General features: G+C 40.6%; 1 protein-coding gene across 18 annotated transcripts in view; it reads right to left on the minus strand.

Moving 5' to 3' along the window:
- diaph2 (diaphanous-related formin 2) overlaps window positions 1-22863 on the minus strand; it is a 476898-nt gene that overhangs the window by 329442 nt on the left and 124593 nt on the right. The gene's annotated exons all lie outside the window — the stretch shown is intronic.

Raw genomic sequence — 22863 nt, forward strand, 5'->3', positions numbered from 1 at the left:
GTTTTTTGCAAATTCGGCAAACTACCTTATCTTTAACGGTTACCGTATTTTCTGGACTACAAGTCGCTCCGGAGTATAAGTCGCATCAGTCAAAAAATGCGTCATGAAGAGGAAAAAAACATATATAAGTCGCATTTATTTAGAAATGTATTTTAAAAAAAAATAAAAAAATGTTGCGGACGGGACAGTTCTCCGTTACGGATGTGAGCGCTCTGAAAGCGGCACTAAAAGACTGCTTTAAAACTTTCACGGAGACCTCAAACAGAAAGCACAAAGCCTGTCTTTAAATTTTATTTAGTTTTGTATTAATTGTATCTTAATTTTAATCAATGTTTCATCAACCAATTGCCTGGATTTAATAAATAAGAATATAGTAGAAAATAGATAATCACGACACGGAGGTGCCGGCGTGTGAACCTGGAGCTCGTCTCATTAATGAACCGAAACGCAGCGTATAAGGTAGCCTTACTTGCCTCACAGACCTGAGACATATATAGAAAGCATGAAATGTCTACTTTTAAACAGAACAATCCAAAACGAAAGAAAACAGACAGTTCTCTACTTATGTAGCCTAATCCGTATGAAACGTGCATTTCTCTCTGGCGCGTTCACTACTGAAAAGATCTACCGCGAGTCAGCATCGTCAAAATTTAAATGTCTCCTTGCTATATTTGACATATTCATAGTCATTACTTTTGCCGGTTCTTTGTGACAGCTATTAGGTGCTTTATTGGCAGGCTGGCCGTTCTGTGTGTTATCTTCCATTTTCAAAACAGGGTGGCTTTTGGCTATTATTCGCTTGATTTGGTCATGGGCCTACTCTACAATACGTTTAGAGCGCCCGCTACTGGATGAGATGGTAAACAATAAAATTAAAAACAAACGATCTAATCATAGACTGTAAAAAATGCACCACACATGGCACTTTAAAAAACGAATAGTTTATTCATAGTTCGATTACGGATATTTCACGTCATGCTCGAATGCATATTCGAATATCAAATAAAAAGTGACAGCCCTAATATATATATATATATATATATATATATATATATATATATATATATATATATATATATATATATATATATATTGTAGAACAAATCATGAAAGTCTCTTCAAGTTATGTTAATAAAAAAAAAAAAAAAACTTAAATTCAAGAGAACCCATGGTTCCAAAACGTTGATTCTCTTCCAGGTTTTAGAACTACAAATTGAACAGTTCTAGAAACTTGTAGTGCAAATCATTTACATTTAAATTAAGAAATCACATACAGCTACGCTCGCAACACTAACAAGAATGAAAATGAGAGGAAATCGCTCTTTCAGAGATAACCACGTCAGTCAGACATGATTGAATTTAAGACACCAGAATGGAGTACTCTCAGAGGCTTTTTATCACTCTTATGGTATCTTCTCTCAGTGGATACAGGCATCATGCATCAGTTCAACACATTTAAGATTAACGCAAGATTACTCAGTAAGCAGGATAAAAAAAAAATCTTTACGTGTCTTTCTGTCTGTCCATAAGTCTATGTCTTAGATTGCCTGCCAGCTTTTCATTGAAACCCCTGAGTAAACATCGCATCATTTCCTGTCAAATCAGCTCATCAGTGACCTACCCACACTCTGTGGCGTGGATCCAACAATTTGATTTAGACTTATTCATGAAATATTGATTGAGATAATCCTGGAGTTAAGCGGCAGAAAAGCCAGCAGAGTTACTTGACATGAGCACAAATATTTTCTGGGTTAAATGAAATGTGCACGGCCTGTTAAAGAATACATATATTTATAATAGCATTTGTTACATACACATGCTACTAAATATAATCAATAAACTGGCAATTCTTTAACCTTCCAGAGCATAACTTCCATCTCCCTAACAAAATGGACGAACTACTTCTGCTCTCACGCAAAAACAAGGACTTTACCAACTCTGCTGCTCTGTGTTTCACGGAAACCTGGCTGAACGAAGCCATTCCGGACAGCGCGTTACATCTACCGGACTTTCAGCTGTTCAGAGCGGATCGCGATATGGAGTCAACGGGGAAAACGCGCGGTGGTGGGACATGCTTTTACATCAACAGAAGGTGGTGTACTGATGTAACTGTGTTAAGGAAGATGTGCTGTCCTGATGTGGAAGTGCTTTTCATTAACTGTAAGCCGTTCTACTCGCCGCAGGAGTTTTCCTCGCTCGTTCTCATCAGTGTTTACATTCCACCGCAAGCACACGTGAGTACGGCGCTGCAACAGCTGGCTGATCTGATCACAGAAACAGAACAACAACACCCGGACTCTGTTCTTATCATTCTCGAAAACTTTAATCAGGCAAAACTCACACGTGAACTGCCTAAATTCAAACAGCACATTACATGCCCCACCAGAGACAATAATATTTTGGACCATTGCTACACCACAACAAAGGATGCATATCGCTCCGTCGCCAGAGCAGCTCTAGGACTTTCCGATCACTGCCTGGTTCATCTTCTACCAACTTACAGGCAAAAACTTAAAACTGCTAAGCCAGTAATAAGGACTGTAAAGAGATGGACCAACGACACAGAGCAGGTCTTACAAGCCTGTTTTGAATGCACTGACTGGAGTGTTTTTGAAGCTGCTGCCAGCGATCTGGACGAGCTCACAGAGACTGTAACATCATACATCAGTTTCTGTGAGGATTTATGCATCCCTACCAAGACTTACTTATCATTCAACAATGATAAACCATGGTTCACACCAAAACTCAGACAGCTTCGTCAGGTCAAAGAAGATGCCTACAAGAGTGGGGATAGGATCTTGTATAATCAGGCCAGGAACACATTGACAAAGGAGATTGAAGTGGCTAAGAAGAGCTATGCCAAAAAGCTGGAAAACCAGTTTTCCTCCAACGACCCTGCATCAGTGTGGAAAGGCCTGAAAGACATTACCAACTACAAGACACCATCCCCCAGCATCGACAGCAATAAGCATCTTGCGAACGAGCTGAATGTCTTTTACTGTAGATTTGAGACCCCCGATCAGACACCCCATACCCGCCCTGACCATCTCTCTACACAGCCATCAACACCTCCAGCCATCCCCCTCCCCTCCCCCCCCGCACTTCAGATCAGTGAGGATAATGTGCGTCAGATCTTCAGGAAACAGAAGAGAAGGAAAGCACCAGGCCCAGACGGTGTTTCACCAGCCTGTCTGAAAACCTGCGCTGACCAGCTGGCCTCTATCTTCTCACTGATCTTCAACAGATCACTGGAGCAGTGCAAAGTCCCTTTCTGCTTTAAACGCTCCACCATCATCCCAATCCCGAAGAAACCAAAGATCACAGGACTCAATGACTACAGACCTGTTGCCTTAACATCTGTGGCCATGAAGTCATTCGAAAGACTGGTGTTAGCATATCTGAAGGACATCACTGGACCCTTGCTGGACCCCCTGCAGTTTGCCTACAGAGCAAACCGGTCTGTGGATGATGTGGTCAATATGGGACTGCATTACACCCTACAACATCTGGACAAACCAGGGACCTATGCAAGGATTCTGTTCGTGGACTTTAGTTCTGCCTTCAACACCATCGTCCCATCACTGCTCCAGACCAAACTGACCCAGCTCTCTGTCCCTAGCTCCATCTGTCAATGGATCACCAGCTTTCTGACAGACAGACAACAGCTAGTCAGAATGGGCAAAATCACGTCCGACAGCCGCACCATCAGCACCGGTGCTCCACAGGGATGTGTTCTCTCACCACTGCTCTTCTCCCTGTACACAAATGACTGCACCTCTAAAGACACCTCTGTCAAGCTCCTGAAGTTTGCGGACGACACTACTGTTATCGGACTCATCCGGAACGGTGACGAGTCTGCGTACAGACAGGAGGTGGAGCAGCTGGCTCTTTGGTGCAGTTATAACAACCTGGAGCTGAACACGCTCAAAACAGTGGAGATGATCGTGGACTTCAGGAGAAACCCCCCTGCACTCCCTTCACTCACCATCATGGACAGCACTGTGACTGCAGTAGAGTCATTCAGGTTCCTGGGCACCACCATCTCTCAGGATCTGAAGTGGGACACTCACATAGACTCTATTGTGAAGAAAGCCCAACAGAGACTGTACTTCCTGCGTCAGCTGAGGAAATTCAACCTGCCACAGGAGCTGCTCGTACAGTTCTACTCAGCTGTCATCCAGTCCATCCTCTGCACTTCCATCACCGTCTGGTTCGGCTCTGCTACCAAAACCGACCTCCGTAGACTACAGCGGATAGTTCGGACTGCTGAGCGAATCACTGGCACTACCCTTCCCACACTCAAAGCACTGCACTCATCCAGAGTGAGTAAAAGGGCTCGCAAAATCACTCTGGACCCGTCACACCCAGCACACTTTCTGTTTGAACTGTTACCGTCTGGTCGACGCTACAGAGCACCGAGCACAAAAACAACCAGACACAGGAAAAGTTTCTTTCCCCAGGCCATCTACCTCATGAACACTTAAATGTTCCGCTACTGTGGAACAAACATGTGCAATACTTCCCTCAGACATTTCATTATAGCACCTTATAACTTTATATATATTTATAATTTATAATCTTTTTATTTTTATTTTATTTTTATTTTTTCTATTTTTTATTTATACCTATGTTACTTGTCTTGTCACTTTATATTGTATGTGTACTGGAAGCTACTGTCACCAAGACAAATTCCTCGTATGCGCAAGCATACTTGGCAATAAAGCTCTTTCTGATTCTGATTCTGATTCTGATTAACTGTAATAAACACTGTTTCTCCACTTCTTTCTATGATGGTGAAATATTCATGTTTACAGTAGCAATGACAAAATATTATGAAGCCAATCAAATCAAATAAAAATAAAAAACGGCAACAGTTGTGACAATACGAGTTGTAGTGCAATCGTAATTATGTTTGACATTTAATTTGAACATCACATAGTAAACTGCAAATGCATGTGAAAAATCATTAATGACCATCAGCAGGAGTGTATTGCATAACCCCACTTGACGCTCTAAAAGTCGGTTAACAGCCTTACAATAACGGCAGGTTATTCGTCTGACCTCTTGCCTTTATTTTCTGAACCTTCTAATGTCAACCAAAAGCCTGGCTGTTGAGTCTGACATTGTTATTGCACTTGAAGAAGATCTAGAGTGTTGTGTCATTGAGAACACTCTATGAGAGCAATGCCTTTCAAATTGTATTAGGGCTAAGCCATGGACGGTCTCATTCGGCTGCCCGTGGCCTATTCAGCACTGCTCTATTCCACTCGAGGCCCTCTGCTCCTAGCAACAAATTGCTCTCAACATTTCAACCCACCACTGAGCACCAGAACAGTTAGTCACTGACTAAATATTGCAACTGAGGCCCTTCTGCTGTTCATGACAATGTCCATGACTCTGAGCGATGCTGAAATCACAGGGAGGCCCAAGGCAAGGCTGAGAAGAGATTGAGTACAGTATTTATGTAATACCAGGACAATTGATAAATAAATAGATAGATAAATAAATAAATCCAACCGGAAAAAAATAGGCTACTTATTATAATGTGACACATTCTTCCTTCGAGAATAATTCCAACAAAGCCTTTCAACCCATTCTTAACTTGTCTTCATGTTAACTGTAAAATCTAACATGGATACGGCACATTCGTGCTTAAAGGCCATGATATACTTGTGGAAAACAGAAAAAAGGTCAACATAAGAGTCAAAGGAAGATTGGACTGGAAAAAAAAGAGAGCAAGAAAACATTATAATCAAAAACAGGACAAAGGGTCCTCAAGTATAAGCTACAAACTTAGTAACCAAAACATTTCAAATTAATTATATATTTGAAACGTTTCCAGTCAGTTCTTCATTCTGCTCTAATGAAGACACTATTTTGTGCCCTGCTGTTTATCCCATGGCTGTTATTTTGATGACAAGGCAAAAGTTTGCTTATCACTCCCCTCCCTCCATCCTTCTCTTTGGGTGAACATGCAGGAGAAAAGTCGTAATTATCTGAGGGTAGTGAGTGATGGAGGGGTAAAAAGGGAATGAAAAAATGCTTGGCTGATTTCATCACAATTGTGAAGTGGACAGACACGGGCGGCCTGTCTTTTCACAGAGCTTTTTTGCAGACGGGTGACAGACACTGGGTTCTGATGCGTTAAACGGGGACTGAACCCAGTGGCACGCTCAAAGAACAATATCCCTGGTGTCAGCGTTCTGTGATGTGTCTGCCACACACTTTAGAAGGAAGGCACTAGGGCAAGAACCTGCTCTGTTTAAAAGAGCCGCTGTTCCATCTAATGGCATTTGGATCCCAGCAGGAGTCTCAATACAGCCACATTGACTGCAAATCAAACCACATCAATGCCAGCTCCACTTCTCTCTGGGATTGTAGGCTGTGAATACAGGGTCATGATAACAAAGAAATAGCAGAATGTGGCAAAAGTGTGTGTGTGGGTGGTTGTGTGTGTGTGTGTGTGTGTGTGTGTGTGTGTGTGTGTGTGTGTGTGTGTGTGTGTGTGTGTGTGTGTGTGTGTGTGTGTGTGTGTGTGTGTGTGTGTGTGTGTGTGTGTGTGTGTGTGTGTGTGTGTGTGTGTGTGTGTGTGTGTGTGTGTGTGTGTGTGTGCGTGCGTGTGTGTGTGCGTGTTTGTGTGCAAGGAGTGTTTAAAATGGCTGGGATATTAACTTATGACTGATCCACTGCATTAAGCAAATACAAGTTTTGGAATGTCTTCATTAATAGTGGGTTTCCAGAGGGTAGAACAAGCAAAGCAAAGCAAAACAAACAAAAACAAACAAAAACAAACACAAAAAGACTCTTGAAAGTTAGAAATAGACTTTTTCTGTCTGCTGCCTTTGACATCACAGCTCAGAATAGTCGCTAATGCAAACAGATGGCTTTCTCCCGATATTAGAATCCTCCTTGTCCATGTCTCCCGGTCTTTCTTCAACACTTTCTCAGGTTAATGTGCAATCATTTTAATGATCATTTTAATCATTCTTGTGTTAGTGGGAATCAAATCAGAGTTTAATTTCCTGTGCGTTAAAAAGTTCGCTTGAGCTATGAGGGAGCTGACCCGATCTGAGCCAAGTGGGACAGTTTAACTTAATACACCAGAGGCCATAAATATTTTAGACTTAAATTCAAACATCTGGTATTATTGATCTGGTGGTGAAGTATGTCAGAGAGCGGGCAGACAGAGACAAGGGAATCAGTCATGACAGTCACCTCGCATGCTAATGGATTAGCGATTCCCCTGTTCAGAAGTCAATGGTGGCATGTGTGTGCTCACTACGGCTTTTCACGCTGCCAAAGGACTGATGTGGGCTGTCACTCAGAAACATGTAGGTCACCTGCTCCTCAATCTCCTGACCCAAATAACTCGAGTCAAAAACATCAGATACACAGCGTGCTAGAGGAAAAATAAACCTATAAATACTCTAATATGGAGCACTGACATATAATCTATCTATATCACACTTCCTTGCAATGCTTGTCATGGAATTACGGAATTGTAATACTCGCACCGAAAATAAAAAACACACACAAAAAAAAATCCATATTAGACAGATCAGTCTACCACAGTATGTAATTTCAGCATGTGAGACACCACCAAAAACCTCCCTAAAAGGTGAGAAGGCTTGACAAAACAATTAATAACAAGGGAGGATGTGGTGAAAATCACAGACAGCCCAAAGATATTGAATTTAGCACAGCAGAATACTAATTTTCCCCATGTACCTGTGCAATACCATTTCTCACTTAAATCAATATGGAATTCAAATCAGATATCTGAATTATGTATGCCTTGCTGCAGGGCTCCGCAGATACGGCTAACTTTGAGGTTAACAGATGGTGGCATAAAATGAAATGGGCATCCCGCTTAAAATATACCCAGTCACGAAGGACATTAGGATTGGTGGGTTCCTTTACTGCCTCGGAAAAAGCTCTTCAGTAGTGGCAGATGTGACCACTGCTTCTATTAGACCCACTATAACACAGTCTTGCACATATACAAAAGGCTTGACAGGGCATGCAGGGCTATGACGGCTAAATGTGTTATCAATAATCTTCACAAAGCAAATACAGTGTCTATTTTTACAGACAGCTTAGCCACAGTGTCAGGGTACCAAATAAGAACACGTCCAATCAAACCTCGGGTCTAACGGTAGTGATAAACAAAGTAATTAGTAAGTAGCACATATTTACACAAATTAAAGCCAAAAATAACTTTACTTAGGAACTTATTAGCATATAAACACTGCAGAAAACAGTTGTTAAAAACTGTTACTTTCTTCATAAGGCCATTATGAGTAAAAAACACAGCAATCTCATGTAGCTGTACAAGTATGAATTGATAATTTGTCCAACTTTAGTCCTTTATTTCTCCTTGGCGCTAGCTGGATCAGGGGAGCTGATCCAGAGCCTGAGGGCCAGAACCAGGTTTCTAATAACATTTGGAGTCTAGCGAGAGAGAGAGAGAGAGAGAGAGAGAAACTAGCCACACAGCATGGGAAAAATGACCCTAGCAGAGTGCCGCAAACTTGGCCACACTCTGCCGCCACGCCAATGCAGACAATTTATTTCACGGACCAACAGGTGAAGTTCTGATAACTTTCTTCGGATAACAACATACAGTAACTATAAATATGTTCGAAGTTTTACCTTAAAATACCCAGAAAGACTGTAGCTAGTCTGCTTCCACACTCCTGACCTTGACGGTGAGAAAACGGTCTAATACAACCCAGGCACACAAAGTAAAACAGGATCAACTGACAACACCCAGACAGCTAATTCCCAATACTTATACACTATTAATTAAAGCAGTCTTTTGAGAAAGAATTGAGCAATAATTTAAAATGTATTCTATAAAATAATAAACGTTCACTTCACAATATCAATTTTAGCATTGCATGAGTGTACTGTCTTTCCTTCATACCTGTCATCAGGATTTAGCTGGAGAAAATATATCGAGAAATGTCAAAATAAATTTATAAAATCAATTATGTATGATGGACAAGGGTGTCTAGTCAGGTGTGTGAAATAAATAAAAGTTTAAATGGCAGGCTTGCATTATAAACAATGTCTGACAACTTCCATTGCCATCTCTATGTCTCCTGACATTATTCATCGTGACAGTTTGGCTGCTATATTATATTATATTAATACAATTCCTTTAAGTAGCCTTTGTGAAACATACGCCATGCCCACAAACACGTACAAACCCAGAGCATTCAATATGGATAAGTTATTGCATTTGGCCTTGTTTTCAAGTATTAATACTTAGATATTGTTTTAAGCTCTGTTCCAAAACCTAGTGAGATTCGCTAACTACTGCTTACATCCTAACTAGGGCTAGGTATCGAGTTCAATACTTTTTAGGCACCGACCAAATTGCCTCAAAACCATAGAGTATCAAAAAATGCCTTGTCGTTCAGTACCAAATTTCGGTACCTAAGGGGTTAATCTCGTCAACTTCAGTGAGCCAATAAGCATGCAGTATGATTGGCTGTGGCCAGAGCGTTTGTGAGGCATCAAGGAAAAACACTACGCTGGTTACACCCAGAGACGTGGCTCACACGTGAGGCTGTAGTGTGTAAGCGTCCTTATCCCCATAGATGTAAAAGATCAAAAGTGTGGCTACATTTCACCAGGCTCGATGCCAACAGTGCGTGATACAATATTCGCAACAAGATAATTGCTGCCAAGACAAATCTGATGAAGTACTTGACAGTGCACAGAATAAACTTGAGAGCAGAAAGTGGCTCCATCTTCGACTGAACTGAAGCTCGCCACATAAATGAACCGAAACTCAGCATATAGGCTGCCTGCCTCACAGACATGAGAAATAGGCATATAGAAAACTTTAAATGTCTACTTTTAAAAGAACCAATTCGAAAACAAACACTCTCTGATTATGTAATCCAAATGAAAGGAGCATTTCTCTCTATAGGCGCATGATTCACTATACTGCGGAGATGACGAGTCAGCAACGTTAACTTCATCTTTCATCTTTGCAGCCAACACTGACTCAGAAAACACTATTTTATCAATAAACAATTAAAATGTCTTCTTGATATTTTTTCCTGAAACATTCATAATCATTAAGCTACTTTTGCAAGTGCTTTGCGGCAAGCTTTATGCGTGCGCTTGAGCGCGAGGCACATATTCCGCCCCCCAGTGGCCTGTATGAGTCTTTGAGTCTGTAAAAAAAAGTAAATAAACTGAAAAAAATAAAAAATAAATGTTATAGGTAATGTGTAATGTACTCTTGTTAAAATGGATTTCATAAAATTGGTATTGAAAAAAGTATCGTTCAGGACCAGTATCGAAGTCAAGGTATCGGTATCAAAAATGTATGAATGATACCTAGCCCTAATCCTAACCATCATAGAACCTCAAAAGTGACTTGACACTTTTTGACACGAGAGACTCGACTCAGTATCTATAACTATTTTTAAATCATTAATTTTGCTATTGTATAAAATAAAATTGGTCAGAGCTATGGTGCAGTGGTCTCTCGCCCAACAGAAAAAAAGAATACATTTGCTTACAGTGCCCTCCAAAAGTTTAAAGTGCCCTAGGCAAAATGAGGTTTTGGACAACAAAATTCTTATTTTTTTGGTGTAACTGCAGTAAAGTAACTTGCGATTGAGACCAGTAATAATATTCCCTTAGACATGTTCCCTTAGCAATTAACTGGAATAAAATAACTACGTTGAAGCAATATAACTAAAACTGAAAGAAATAGTAATTAAAAACAAAAACAAAATGGCAAAAGCACATGCTGTAAGAGTAAAACTGAAACTAAAATTAAAATTAAAACTGAAAATATAAAAATAAATTCTACAGCCAAAATATTAATAAATACTACAAAAGGATATAAATAATACTAAAATAGTAATAATTGAAAGCTAATTAAAGTTAGTGCACAACAGAGCAATTAGAACAGTTTAGTGTTGGTTTCAAATCTTTTTATTATTATTATTATTATTATTGTTATTATTATTATTTAATAAAATATGTTTGCATTTGTGTTGTCCCTTGTCAATGCAGTCATCACAAAATAGTAAAGATTCATGCTGATATTGGCCAAAACCCCACTTTGCCTAGGGCATTTCCAAACTTTAATCAGGCATTACTGTATATATGTTGCCGCAGTGTATTATGGCAGAGCATAGTAAGGACAGATGTGTGACCGATGAGCAATAGATTGCCATCATACAAAGTAGCAATACAGATGATGTGCACTTCTAAGTAGACTGGTGCTTAAAAGAACACACTTTGCGACACCTGGACTGTGATTGTTTCATAGTCTACCGTTCAAAGCCTTGAGTAGGGCTATAGCCTTCAGGATCTGAGGCTGAACGGATTCCTGTTAAGGAGTATCAAATCTTCAAAGGCACTAATAAGCCCATTACCTCCCGCACATGTGTCCACGGGTGCTCGGCAAAGGATGGCCGCATAGGCAGAATGATGGATTCTCAGGCTCTACGGGGCGGCTGGTAGAGTCAGCACATCTTCACTCCAATACACATCTCTGCTTCCTCAGGCTCATGTCCCACACTGCTAACTACAACACACGGCTAGCTTACATTCAAACCCTACACAGCAAAATAAATAAATAAGTGCTACTTCTAAAAAAAGAAGCTACTTCTACCTCTGGGGAAAAAGCATCCAGCTCCACCATGAAGATTTGGACATAATGAAAAGTTGGAGCCAAGTTCAGGTTTGTCTGATTTTCTCCTCCACATATCTTTGAGCCTGCAGATTCAATATGGAAGTCACAGCAAGGATTTAAAGTGGAGTGTAAAAGCAGAGTGTAAAACCGAGGGCTTAGCACCAGAAAGTGAAAAGTGAAGCCCTTCAGACATTCAGAAGAGGGCAATGGGGCCATGTCGCAGGTGAAACGTGAATTCCTATTGGTAGTGCATTGATGAAGAATCAGCGCAGTCGGTACGCCACTGGAGATCTCTCACTGCTCGTCTATGTGCGGAAGCGTAAGAGCCATCCGAGCTGTTGAAATGGATGACAAAGCTGGAGGGTTTTATGCATGAGTGGGTGTTAAGAAAGTTCTGGATTACTTCTTGCATTGTATTATTGTTTCTGCACTACATTGCACGCCCGTGGCACTGTTTGTACAGCTGCATCAGAAAGAAATAAAAACAGAGAGAACGAAAGCATGAGAGAAGCAAGGGAAAATGGCTGCCATTAGTTACAGTGCATATTAACTCTCCATAAATGAGGAAATAAGACCCAATGATTATCTGTTAGTCTGCATTTTGGCAAGTTCGAGAATTCAGAGTTAATGAAACAAGACTCCAAGTGTGAGAGAATGATGGATATATAGTGAGAAAAAGCCAGAAGATGAAGAAGTGATTTTAGTCTACCAAAATGAGCAGAGGAGTATTGAGAGAGAAAAAAAAAAAATAGGCAGGGGGAAGAAAGCGTGAAATGTTGAAGGAAGATGCGGTATCCGCCCCAAGCGCAGCCATCTGTGTATGGATGTGTGAGGCTGGGAGCTCCACACCTGTGAGGGACTACTGGGAAACGGGAGTCTTCTCCAGCCCAGAAGCCACCTGGGCAGCAAAACAGGTGCTCAGCCCAGACAATTAAACTATTACATAAACACAGGTTAACCAATCATAGGAGATTAAGAAACAATGACAGTAGCTCAACTCTTCTTACTCACTTATTTACTGATTGTGCAAAATAAAATAAAAATATTTTCTGAATGTACAAAACATCCTTGACTAAACTGTCTAAAATTAAGCATTATTGGAAAAGAATATTCTGGGTTCAGTACAAATTAGGCTGAGTTGACAGGATTTGATACATCTGTAATAAGGCTGATTAAATCATTTTGGCTTTTCCTTTTTAGATGATTTAAAAGCAGAAACGTGAAGCTTAAAATAAACAAGTTGAATCGGCGCCGGGCCGTCGTTGAAAGAGGGAACTCTGATAGGCTGTTCAGCTTAGCGAGAATAATATCAAAACAGTGAGCAATGAAGTCAAAACGGTACAGATAGAAGGCTGTTCTGACGTCACGTCATCTTACCTGAGTGTTCCTTGGCGAATATTTCAATATTAAAGCCCCATTATGTAGGATTTCCGTTTTGGTCAAACAACGACCCCTAGAGTCGCTGTGGACTACTTGTATTTAACGTTACTGTCGTAAATACCACTCACGCAGCAGTCTCTTCACTCACTGATCCTGAGCCTGATGCCCCTGTATACCGGTCCCTGTTCAGTCGGATAGAAGCTGTAACGAGTGGCAAAGGTGTGTCCCCTTTAAGAGCTGCGCGCGCCCTGTTTAACTGACTCGGCACAGTCTGTATTGTATGTGCGCCTCGAACACACCGTAAGCGGATTGTTTCTGTTTGATGCTCATTCTTGTCCTATTTTTGTCTATCAAGTAATGCTGTGGACGGTAAAACGTGTGACAGACAGTTACACGAGTTCGATTGGGGAATAAACACAACGCGTTACAAATCGTCGGACATCGAACAAGCACAGCTAGCCTCCGAAGATGTCTACTAATCCATCAACAAGAACGCCAGGTGCTTTTTAGCTCACACCAACGAGTAAAAAGCTTGTCCGAGTGATATACAGTATAAGCAATATACTTACAAGTCCAACAGCATGCGAGGACGTGTTGGGGGAAGTGAGGTAGCCTATGCCGTAAAGCAGTCGAATTTTGTAGTTCTTTTTGTGCGCGGGTGTTACTACCTGAACCCCGAAGTTTAAAAGTACGATTAAAAACTATACAAACCCCATCAGGCTATGGCAGACGCTTCATTCAACCTATTTTAAGTCGATGTACCATCACAAGCGTTTTGGAAATATATTATGAAGGTTGAAAAGTTACTTAGTGTTACTTTAACATGAGCGGAGTGAAAAAAAAAGAAAGTGTTTAGCAGGATTGATATTCAAAACAGTAAGCACGCACTGCTTTGTTTACGGTTGTGTATCTGCAGCCTGTAGCGTCGGTTTCCCTTTTTGAATGACGAATATAGATAGAATATATACACAGTTGTCTCATTTACACGCAGGCGCAGAACGCGCATTCTAGCTGAAATTTGGCTGTAGTTCTCTCGGTGTGTTCAAGTGCAGCTTTTTCCCCCGACGCAGGCGACGCGACAACACAGTCGGCTTTCATCAGCGCTAGTTCTTTGGCGTCGGTTTGGTGTGTCCCGGGCTTAAGTCACACAAGAATGCATTTGTCTTGTGGCTATAATAAAGAAACAGAGTATTGCAATGTTAACAAGTTTGGTCCCATTCATTTCCATTGTAAGTGCCTCACTGCAACCCAGTCTTTTTAAATAACTGTATGCCAAAAATGTTGATTTTAACTTGTATTGAACCCAGAATGTTTATTTAAAGGGATACTTCAGGATTTAGCATTAAGCTTTGTACTAGTAGAAAACCTGTAGTATTTTCGAATTACCGTGCTTTCCACCCTCATATCCCCCTGAGACGAGAGATTTATGTATTCTTTGTCTGGAAAAAATCCTCCGATGATGCAAAAATCGTCATTTTGCGTCATCGGAGGATTTTTTGGCCAGAGGCTAAAGACTACAGCCAGTAGTAGGGGCTGTCCTGCATGTTTTCAACCCGCCCATAGAGGGTGGGATCTCACTCACAGAATAAGCTAAGCTAGCAGGCTCTTGTTCTGTGGAGAAAGCTGAGTAGTAGGAGAAAGCTGTGTAGTAGAGGTTACCATCCTCTTTTTCCCGGACATGTCCGGCCGTCGAGATCGTCCAAAATGTCCGGGATTCAGCTTTTGCTTTCTGCAGTCGCCATTCATTGTTTACATGCACACCTTTTGGTTCAATCTAACTGAATTCATTCCGATTGGTGAATCTGAATGTAGTGTTTACATGAACGCTAAACAAGTGATCGGTTGATGTGCGTTTTAACATTGCTAAGAAATGTCCCGCTCCTCCGTGAGAGATACGAGACCGGTGCGTCTCACAGGTGCCGCTCATCAGTCGTTCTCCCGCGGCCCTAGCCTCGTCCTGCTCGCCACAGTAAACATAATGAATAACGACTGTAGAACGCAAAAGTCGAATCCCGGACATTTTGGGCGATCTCGAAATCCCGGGCAAACTCGTCACGGAGACACACTAGTAGCCTAGACTTGTTGTTTAACTACTGTGCTCTCTTACCGGTACGCGTGGCTTGGGAGTGGCCTCGTAGAGCAGCGAAGCAAGTGCATTCTGGGAGTTGTTGTCTTTCATCCGCATAAGCCAAAAATACATTTTCTGGCTTTTCTCAGTCTAGAAAGCTCCAAATTCAAAAATAATTTCACATTTCTTCTACATAAATGACCCATTTTAAATACACATTCATCTTTCCAGAGGTGAAGTATCCCTTTAAGTTCTAATAGTCAATGATTAGACTGGGTAAACCCAGCCCGATCTGCCGGCGATTTGATTTCGCCCTGCAGCTCAGGCTGGAAAACCTGTAAATTTTTTCTATCCTGCTTCCATTACAAATCTGCTGGAACCAATCATAAACTGGCTTATCCACCTGGCGCGCTATTGGCAGGTTTAACACGATGATGTCTCTCGCACGACCGTCAATCCAATTCCTTTTAACCTCTCGACGATGCTCAATGGCTTCTTTAGTTTAGCAAACAAATCGCTCGAGTGGGTGTAAATACCACTCACTTTCATGTTTTTTTTTTGCACAACCTGCAAAAATCGCTCGATGCCATTGCTGTTTCTGCAAACCGCTGATCAATGCTCCAAACCAACACGTTTGTTGACACGTTTCCTGTCTGGAGTTTTCGTGTCACTCTGCAAAGTACGTCACCCGGATCGTTGGTCTGATTGGTTGAAGGACTATCCAATTGCGTACAGAGTAATTTGAACTATGCCCGTTGATCATGCCTCTTGTGCAGTAGAAAATACAGAGCAGACTCCCCAGACTAATGTTCAATCTTAAAAGATTGAGCTTGGTCTGGTGATAGACTAGTCAATGATAGAAAGGTCAAAGAATTTTGAGAGATAACAGCTATTCAATACGATTGCAAAGCAACAGACTGGAATTATTAATATTCCATTACATGTAAACAGGGCTTGACATTAACTTTTTTGCTCACTAGCCAATGTGGCTAGTGGTTTTCCAAAGTTACTAGCCACACAGCATTTTTACTAGCCACATTTTTGTTGTTGTGAAATTACCTGATAAAAGTTGACTATGGCGTGCTAAAATTTACTTGAACTAGATTTACAACCCTTTTAAATGTAAAACCACTGTACACACCCAAATCAAGACACCATAAATATATAACAATACAGGTCATTATCATTAGCTCTGATAAGGTTGTGTGTAAAGCTCCTTTTTTTTAAATAAAACCATGTATTATGTATTATATGTCACCACATAGCTCCACCGGCATACGATGTAACTCCAGCAGGGCAGCTAGCTGTCTCTTCGTTTCTGTGTTGTCGGTCACTAGCACGCGCAAGGCAACACACTGTGTGCATGTAATACTCATTAGGGCTGTCAAAATTGCTTAAAAATGACATTAGAATATTCCCTCAAAAAAACACATAGCCTATATTCGAACTATTCGAACATCTGGTTGCGCATTTTGTCAATACCAGGACAAATTAATACAAAGAGACATAACTACTTGTATAGGTTTATTTAAGTTTAAACATATTTGACAACGTATTACCTACACAAAAACAAGTAAATCACCTAATGGCCAAGACCGCAGACCTCTCTCTCTCTCTCGCCCTCACGCTCATGCTGCGTCAGGCGCGTAGCCAGTAATGGGCCAGGGCGGCACTGGCCCACCCACATAACTCACTGGCCCGCCCAGGCAAGTTTGATCAAAATACATTTTTAGTTTATTTTTATTATTCAAATGTATTTAAGAAAATATATTAATATAAACCTGATTTATTGTTGACTGGTGTGTGTGTTTAATTCTGTTTCCGAATAAAATGCGTGAAAGCCTCCCTCCGGAACGTAATTGGTTGCTATGGTTGCTAGGGGTTCCGAGTCCGACAGGCAGACTCTCTAGGCGGCGGGCTCTGGCGGCCTTTAGTTCTTTGAAAAATAACTCTGTGACTCTTTGGACTATGATGAGATCATTTCTGTTTTTAATACTAAACCCAGGCACTTGCATCTTGTTTTGTAGAATGAAAACAACAAAGGTAGGCCAGTTGTTTAACTAATTTCCTTAATTTTTGCCCGTGAAGTGATTTAAGGCGAGACACGGCAAAAACATCGGGTTTTTTTTTCACTGGTCAATTTTAAGATTTTGGGCTATTTGTCTTCTTCAATGCCTTATTTCAGACTTGTGGTGAAAAAAAAATCCAAAATACACATTTAGGTCTTTATTTTACTACATTTTGTCTATTTGCGTCTGTATATTTCTCCTAAATTCAACAAAAGTTGGCGTTGTTAATCAATATGCTGCACCGCGATCGCTGTCTGCACCTGTCATAACACAAACACCGTTGAAAAGCTCTCTACTTTCTCCTGTACACAATGCTGTCGGATCCAAATATGGTAATTTGCTTTAATCAGCAACCAATCGTGAAAGTACAATGGGGCATTTAACTCTAAAAGCGAAATCTCATTGGCTGATGTCAATTTCTGACAATGTGATTCGTTCAGATGCATCACGTGACGTGCTCTGACATTTTGATGTGTGTTTTTGACTGTTTTTGACTGTGGTTCTTCTGTTCAGTTGTTGGCCATAAATGCTGTGTTATAAGTTTTGATGTGTTTTAGGTGGTTTGTATTGTTGTTGCTGATGATTTGATAAGATATTGTGTCTGTAAATAGTTGTTTCTGCTAAAAAGTATGATTTTTTACATTACAAATCTTTAAATGCTGTTTTCTCAAAATGAGTTGTTTGTCATTCTCCAGAATAACTGAGGAAGTTTTATGGTAATATCTATTATTTTAAAATGTTACCCTATTCACCTGTCTCGCCTTAAGTTACTGGTGTGTTGTGTACTGTACTGTATAGCTGAATGCCTTATAGGCTAGCCTACTGTACATTGTTTAGTTTAAATTAGTTGCAATTTTTTTGGCACAAAAGCTTAATTTCCACCAGGCTGCATTGTATATGGTTGATTTAACAGAAATTGGGGAGTGCGTTGTTATTCATTTCAAACCGTGCTTATTAATATATTATTATTATTTACTTATTAATTATTATTTAAGTAATTTTTTTTCTAGGAAAAACTATTGGCCCACTCACTTTTTCACTGGCCCGCCCAAAATACAATTTCTGCCTACGCCACTGTGCTGCGTTCACACCAAACGCGAATAGAGCGTCTGGCGCGAGTGATTGAAATTTTCAATGATTTCTAACTGCGCATAGTTATGCGCATAACGGTTTAAATGAACAACAACAAAGCAAATGTTGAGTGCTGATCAAGAGTTTTGTGCAAGCAATTTAAGGTCGCGACTCTTATATAGCAGGCTTCATTCAGTGATTGAAACAAATATTATTAACATTAATTGAAGGTTTACAGTATATTGAACCGACATTGAACGCTCCGAGCGAGCTGTGCTGTGGTAAACATGGAACTTTTCCTTGACATGAAACGGTAAATAATCAAACCAGTGGAAGCCTGCAGTGCATGAAACTGCTGTATCAGGGGCGTTGCTAGACATAAAGCTCTACTGGGGGCACAGGCCCCCCATTGTTTTTCTGAGATAGCAAAAGTAACTAAGGAGACCGTGGCTTACCGATAGGTCAATTAAATATAAATTTCATATCCGAAAGAATGATTCATTGTTATCTGGGTAGTTGGGTAACTTCGGGGGGTTCGGGGGCATGCTCCCCCGAGAAAATTTGGATTTCTCAGACCTACAAATGTGTATTTTAAGGTGTTTGAAAGCCAAAAAATTGGATAACAATAGCTTTAAAAGCATGTTAGTGGGCAGCATAGCATAAATGATTTATCAAGCAGATAACAGATTCTTAAAGGATAAATGTTGCAATGAATGATCCACACTACAAAATGTTAATGTGTATTGTCAACATTCAAAACTATTTTAACTCTTCCAAAAAGTTTGTTTTTGCGTAGTAACTCTACACACAAACATAAAATGATTAGGCCACATACACACAAAACTACACACAGATATGAATTATGTAAAACACTACTATCTTGTGTCTTTTGCTTGTTCAGTGTGCAGTGGAGTGTATAGGAGTTTGTCACACGTACATGTATGTGCACAAATACACTGTATATATTATACAGGATGTTTGATTAATGTTACCGTTATTGAACTAAACTGAATCAACACTTAAGTGACTATTAACTGAATATTGACACTATTGGCTTGTTGGCCAAGCTGCTTCTCAGGCGATTTTTTAATTTGTTACTATTGTGAAGCTGCTGTGAAACAATATATTGTAGCTCATATATGTACTGTATATATATAAATATATATGGATCTACTACACACACACACACACACACACACATACACACACACTGACTGAATATGCAAAAATGGCAAGTCAGAAACTCAACTCTATTTCTAAAGCGCTGTGTGTGTGTGTGTGTTTGTGTGTATGCATGTATGCATTGCACTATAAACAGAAATTCAAGGGGGTAAAAATTATTTCTTTCTTTCTTTCTTTTCTTTCAAAACTGTTTCTCACTTCACGCTCACTACTGCGTAGACTCGGAGACTTTGGCGGCTTCACTTTTCTTCAATGGAAGAAAGTAAAGGGGCGTCGTCCGTCTTCTTTTACAGTCTGATCGGAACAAAATACGGGACTTATTCCGCCATAATGCACGTTGCACTTTCTCTCATTCATAGTAGGCTAATGCGAGACTATACAGACTAGTGCACTCTTTTTCTGTATAAAAGTTTTTTGCCTATAGTAATGTGCAATTCCATTTCTTGGCAGAGGTTTTTCATATGGGTTTTTCTGAGGCTTGATGCTTTTGCATCTGATGTCTGATGATGTAAATTGTTTATCAAGTCTTACCTTCCTCAAACTCATCATCTCTCCTTTCTGCTTCTCTGTCCCTGCTTCGTACAAAAAAAATAAAAATAATATCTGATGTCCATCTACAGAAGCCAATAATAAATAAAAAATAAGATTATTTGTATTATTTACAAACTTTTGTTTCGTCATGTTCTCATAGCCTACTTTAAAAGCGTGCCAACACCTAACCGGACTTCAGTGTGTTCAAATATGTGCGCGCTGCACTGCAGTTGCTAGGAAACAGACGCGCGCGGACATGGATTTCTGCGCGGTTCAGTTTCTGTTTTCGGGTTAAACTGCGTTGCTTTTACAAGCGTTGATTGTTTTATTACTGCGTTGCAAATAGAGAATTTCTATTACCCTATAATATAATTTTAAAAAATTAAATACACTGACAAATAAAATAAATTGTTAAACTCAAACTTCAGATTTACTGGGGCACAGCAGATTTATACTGGGGCACGTGCCCCAGTAAAAGGTGTCTAGCGACGCCCCTGTGCTGTATCTAACCTACATTATTCATGCAATATCTATTCAGTCAGTACAGTAGCCTACACTTTAGTAATGTTTCTGTTTAATGTTAACGCTTCTTCCTGTTAGCTGTCCCTGACCCTTCAGGCAGCGCGCCCACTTGCAAAGCAGACAGCCGCGCCTCTGCTATCACGGGCGTTTTTCCACATTCGAATATTCATTTTCACCTTCGAAATTCTGTTTTTTAAAACTATTAGAATATATATTCGAATTTAGAATATTCGTTGACAGCCCTAATACTCACGGGAGTTGTAGTATCGTAGTGTCACACTTATTTCAGATGCCTTTTGAAAAGACTACAATTATTCAACCCGCCAAAGTGGCTAGTTGGAGTGACTATGTTACCCGCCACGAGCAAAATCCACCCGCATTTGGCGGGTTGGCGGGTGTTAATGTCAAGCCCTGCATGTAAAACTCATTTAAATAAACGTGTGAAAAGCCTACCCTTTTACATCCATGAGTAAACCGTTATCAGCCCAGTTTCTGCACCCTGAGTGCACTGTTTGATTATTATAGAACAGAACATGCTCCAGGAATCATGACTTAAAAGGAATTCACACTCTTGCATATTTCTTGCAAACATATTTCTTGCAAAGGACAGAAATTTGACTCATGAGTAATTGCACCATGGCAAAGTGAAGGAACTTGGGGTCATTTTCATCCCATTAATTTCTCATTCAGCATGTACTTTGGCTTTATGTCCAAACATTTCAAACTTCCACATAGTCCAGTTCGAAGGGAAAAAAAAGACCAGTGGTTTCGGAAGAAATTAGTTTGGTCTCAAAGGAATTAAACTTCAAGCAGACACCTAAACTTTCTCTCATCTGTGTGGGATGAAGCAAGTCTAACCATTCTTTGATTTCTTCATCCAAAGAAAATACTTTTACAGTTTGTAACACACTACCTAAAATCTTTAGATGTCTCTTGCAAATCGAATAATAAAACTGCACAAAAAACGGTCCACTTATACAAACAGCGGTGCATTATGTTCCTGTCCTGTCTACATAAACCCAGAAAACTGTAAAGGTTACATTACCATGCTATATTCATCACACGGGTGGATATTGTATTTGTGATCTGAAATAATTAGCTCGACTCATAATAATTGTAACACAACAAGCCGGTGAGAAGCTTGAGTATTCCCTCAGTGTTGCAAAAAAAAAAAAAAATTTATTGACTGACTGAGGTAAAAGGAGAACGACATCAGTAAGGTGAGCATCTTCATGCAGCACGTCACCCCAGGGTGCTTCACTCTGAGCAAGACCTGACCTTCAGTGGGTGGGTGAGACACCGCTCTGTGCCCCTTTCTGACTGGGAACTCACAAGTTCAGGCATTTGCAAATGCCCGGAGGGTGGTTCTGGCCTCGGTGGCCCCTCAGCGCAAACTGCCCTTTTACCAAGAGGATGTGCTGACGCCACTCGTCTTCAGCCAGCAAGTCTGATCTTTACAAACAACCTGTCCTCATGGGGGGGACGAAGTGTGGGCATCTCGAAGAACAACGCTCTGTATCCGTTTCCCATGATTAATGACTAACGGCGGAGTAAATAATTGGATGCACGGGCCCCGGTGCTGCACTGTGATGATCTGATAAAGACAACAGAACGAGCTGCCATCCCTTCATTTAATTAGGGCAATAACAAGAGATTAGCTTGAGGCACTGTGTTCTACAACTCACATTTTAGATTATGTGGTCTGTGACAGGAAAACAATAGCAAAACCATTCCAGTGTTTGTGTTCCTTTGACTCACTGCACTGTACCGCCACCTGGGGAGAGGGGCAGGGGCGTCTATTAATTGCTTTCCAGTGCAAAACCCATCTGTTGAGAAGAGCCGCGGTGGGTAATGCCATCGGATCAAATGGCGGTTCCACTCGAGTCCTTCTCCCACTGCGCAACAGTGGACCTAAAGAGATCGTCTGCCTGCCAATTGTGTGATGACCACTTTATATGCTGCACTCATTGATTCACATTAAGAGCCATCTCTCAGACAGTGCTCTGGTAAATAATTGAGAGAGTCTGCTGTCACATAGTGTTCCTCTGCGCTACTGGGACCAAATTAAATTTGAAAATCCCATCCACGAGAGGGGAGGTGAGACTTTGTGGGAGAGTAGGCTGGGGGAACCGAGATGGGCCTTATTATGAGTGAATGAGAGAGGCTAATCAATTTTTATTTTATTTTTAAATCAAATTAAATAAAATAAAAGCTTCACAGAAATAGATAATGGGAGGCTGAGAGAAACAAAAATTATTTTAAGTACGACATTAGGCATGATCAGAGCAGATTAAAAACACGCAGGCAACGTCAAAATACACACTTTGGTGGAGGGACTTGAAAGCAAAGGCGTCTGGTCTTGTAGTGGTGGT

The sequence above is a fragment of the Rutilus rutilus genome (genome assembly GCF_951802725.1).
Source record: "Rutilus rutilus genome assembly, chromosome: 14".
NCBI classification, from domain to species: Eukaryota; Metazoa; Chordata; class Actinopteri; order Cypriniformes; family Leuciscidae; genus Rutilus; species Rutilus rutilus.